At 44.6% G+C, this 4,088-nt stretch overlaps 1 pseudogene; it reads right to left on the reverse strand.

Annotated features, from left to right (window-relative positions):
* LOC105512954 overlaps positions 1-3,656 on the reverse strand; it is a 4,548-nt pseudogene extending 892 nt beyond the window's left edge.
* Positions 3,657-4,088: the final 432 nt, after the last annotated feature.

Consider the following 4,088-nt stretch of genomic DNA (forward strand, 5'->3'; position numbering starts at 1 on the left):
GTTCTAGGGTACATGTGCATAACGTGCAGGTTTGTTACATATGTATACTTGTGCCATGTTGGTGTGCTGCACCCATCAACTCGTCAGCACCCATCAACTCGTCATTTATATCAGGTATAACTCCCAATGCAATCCCTCCCCCCTCCCCCCCCCATCATCACTTTCTTCCTTCTGATTTTCTCCCCTTTTGAATGGGAATCCTATGCCTGGCCCAGCATTTATTTAATTTATTATTATTATTTTTTATTATAGTTTAAATTCTGCGACACACGTGCAGAACGTGCAGGTTTGTTACACAGGTATACACGTGCCATGGTGGTTTGCTGCACCCCTCAACCCATCCTCTACATCAGGTATTTTTCCTAATGCTATCCCTTCCCTAGCCCCTCACCCCCCGACAGGCCCCGGTGTGTGATGTTGCCCTCCCTGGGTCCATGTGTTCTCATTGTTCAACTCCCACTTATCAGTGAGAGCATTTGAGACAGAGTCTTGCTCTGTTACCCAGGCTGGAGTGCAGTGGCATCATCTTGGCTCACTGCAGCCTAGAACTCCTGGGCTCAAGTCATCCTCCTGCCTCAGCTTCCCTCCAGGCATGAGCCACCATCCCTGACTATTTCTCTAATTTTTGTTTTGGTAGAGATGGGGTCTTACTATGTTGCCCTGGCTAGTCTCGAACTCCTGGACTCAAGCAATCCTCCCGACTTGGCCTCCCAAAGTGGAGGAATTATAGGTGGAATTATAGGAATTATAGCTGTGGCCGGGTAAGTCTGGTATTTCGTTATGGCTCGCTGACCAGGCTAATTCAGTCCCCATTCCAATGTTCATAATCCCATATTCCTTCACAATCAATGGCCTTGCTTTAACTGCAGACACCACCAGAGACTGAAAATTCAATCTGTGTTGGAATCCAGTGAGTGATTTATGCAAAAATAGATTTTTTCTTTTTTTTCAAATGGTGGTCAGGCAGGCATGACAGAGACGAGAGAAAAAAAAAAAAAGTCAACACCAGGTGATACGGTTTGGCTGTGTCGCCACCAAAACCTCATCTTGAATTTTAACAATCCCCGCAAGTCAAGGGCGGCACCAGGTGGAGATAATTGAATCATTAGGGGTTTCCGCCATACTGTTCTCATGGTAGTGAAGTACTCCCAGGAAATCTGATGGTTTTACAAAGGAGAGTTCCGCTGCACAAAGTCTCTTGCCCGCCGCCACGTAAGACGTCTCTTTGCTCTTTTTCATCTTCTGCCTTGATTGTGAGACCTCATTAGCCATGTGGAACTGTGAGTTCATTAAGCCTCTTTCCTTTATAAATTACCCAGTCTTGGGTATGTCTTTTTTTTTTTTTTTTGAGTTGGAGTCTCACTCTGTCGTCCACGCTGGAGTGCAGTGGCACGATCCTGGCTCACTGCAACCTCCACTTCCCGGGTTCAAGCGATTCTCGTGCCTCAGCCTCCCGAGTAGCTGGGATTACAGGCAGCCATCACACCGGGCTAATTTTTGTATTTTTAGTAGACATGGGGTTTCACCATGTTGGCCAGGCTAGTCTCAAACTCCTGACCTCAAGTGATCCGTCCACCTCAGCCTCCCAAAGTGCTGGAGTTACAGCCATGAACCACTGTGCCTGGCCAGTCATTCCTTTTGGAATATCAAAGTTGTGATTTGTTTTTGACAATATGCAGTTTGGGCAGCAGATGGCCATCAGCTAATGCCATTTCATTGCCATCCAGAAATTTATGTATAGAAAACTTAGCGTCTTCCATGCTATTTTCATCAATTTCATCAGGGAGAGGATAATTCAGATATTCATAAGTTTTTGCAGGTTTTTTTTTTCTTCAACTTTTAAGTTCCAGGGTACATGTGCAGAGGATGCGGAGGTTTGTTACATAGGTAAATGTGTGCCATGGTGATTTGCTGCACAGATCAACCCATCACCTGTGTATTAAGGCCAGCATTCATTAGCTATTCTTCCTGATGCTCTTCTTCTCCTCACCCTGCTGACAGACACCGGTGTGTGTTGTTTTTCTCCCTGTGTCCATGTGTTCTCATCATTCAGCTCATAGTTTTAAATGAGAACATGCAATGTTTGATTTTCTATTTCTGTGTTAGTTTGCTGAGAATAGCTGCTCCAGCTCCATCCATGTCCCTGCAAAAGACATAATATTGTTCCTTTTTATGGCTGCATAGTATTCCATGGTGTGTGTGTACCACATTTTCTTCATCCAGTCTATCACTGATGGGCATTTGGGTTGATTCCATGTGTTTGCTATTGTGAATAGTGCTGTGGTGATCACATGCATGCATGTATCTTTATAATAGAATGATGCATATTCCTTTGGGTATATATCCGGTAATGGGATGGCTGGGTCAAATGGTATTTCTGCTTCTAGATCTTTGAGGAATCACCACACTGTCTTCCACAATGGTTGAACTAATTTACACTACCACCAACAGTGTAAAAGCATTTTTTTTTTCTCCACAACTCACCAACATCTGTTGTTTCTTGACTTTTTAATAATCACCATTTTCTGTAGGGTTTTTAAGAGATCCCTCACTCATGCTTCATTAACTTTTGGCCTTGAATTCTTGATCTTTGCAGAGAATTTGGCAAAGATGTCAATTCCAGCTGTATTTGATTCTGGGTGTTTTGGTGAAAGCTTTAAGTACTTGGGAGGACATAAAACTTCTTCAGGAGATTCCTCAAGCTTATTTGACTTCACAGTTGAAAATTATAAGTGGTAGGTTGTTCCCAGGAGCCTTGTTTTGCAGATCTGCAGGTTTCCTTTTCAGATCAACAGTTGTGACACTAAAGAAAACTCCTTTGAACTAAGGAATCATGAGGAATCTCTGGGAAAAAAGGCAGATTCCTGTGCTTTCACCATCACTGACCGCCTTGACACAGAGCTCAGTGAGGGGCTCTTTGTCTTCCTCCTTCAACCTGTTCAGTGTCATTGACAATGCCAAGGCCAGCTCAGCTGGGCTTTGCAAATGGTGGCAGCTGCTGCTTCTGCTCCAGGGCTGCTCTGGCTGATGGCTTGGGCCATGCTGCTCACTGGACAGTCTGGCACTGAGGACTTGTGACTTGAGCCACTTCCTCAATTGGCTTTAAATTTATCAAAGGGAGATTGTCCAGGTGAGCCTGAGTTAATCACACAAACTCTATAAATCTGAATGTAGAAGGCAAGTATCAAGAAAGTAAGAAGCCAGAGAGATTCAGACCTTGAGAAGGATTTGACCTGTCATTGCTGGCTTTAAAGATGGTAGGGGCCACATGACAAAAACCCAAGAACACCTTCTAGGAGCAGAGTGATCCCTGGCTAACAATGAGCTAAGAAAACAGGGGCCCCAGTTCTGCACTTCAAGGAACTGAATTCTGCCAACAACATTAATGAGTTTGAACACAATTTTTCCCCAGACTCCAGATGAAAACACGGCTTGGTCAGCTCCTTGATTATGTAACCCTGAGAATAGAGTCCAGATAAATCTTGGCCAGATTCCTGATGCACAAACACCATGAAAATAATGAATGAGTGTTGTTTCAAGCCACCAAGTTTGTGATGATTTGTTACACTGCAGTAGCTAATTAATACACTGGGTTATGCGGCCAACCTGTTGATTGGGATCCCCAGTCTTATTTTGCATAGATACTTCAGAACCATGGACAGTGGAACACATGCCAGGGGAGAGGTGATTGGCTGGATTAGCTACCATCCAAACTGGAGAGATCCTATTGGACAATCTTTGACCTGGGCACTGATCCCTGGACCAGTCAGATTTTGTCAGGGTCTACAGACTCAACTTCTTGCCAACCATGAAAATGGTGCCTCAGGGGTCCTGCAAGGTCCTGAGTGAACAAGTCCCTGCCTGGTTCTTCAGAAGGATACTGCACCGCCCTCTTCCTCATCCACATTAGCCTCCTTTGCCTTCTTCCCATTTCCCAGTCATTGCCCAGTGGTGTTCCTGTGCTCAGGAACTCCCTTCTTTTCTCTCTTTGAAACTTTCTATCCTTTACCTACCCAACTCTCTCTTTTTTTTTTTTTTTTTTGAGACAGAGTCTCTCTCTGTCACCCGGGCTGGTGTGCGTTGGCATG

This window comes from Colobus angolensis, unplaced genomic scaffold (assembly GCF_000951035.1).
Source record: "Colobus angolensis palliatus isolate OR3802 unplaced genomic scaffold, Cang.pa_1.0 Scaffold22, whole genome shotgun sequence".
NCBI lineage: Eukaryota > Metazoa > Chordata > Mammalia > Primates > Cercopithecidae > Colobus > Colobus angolensis.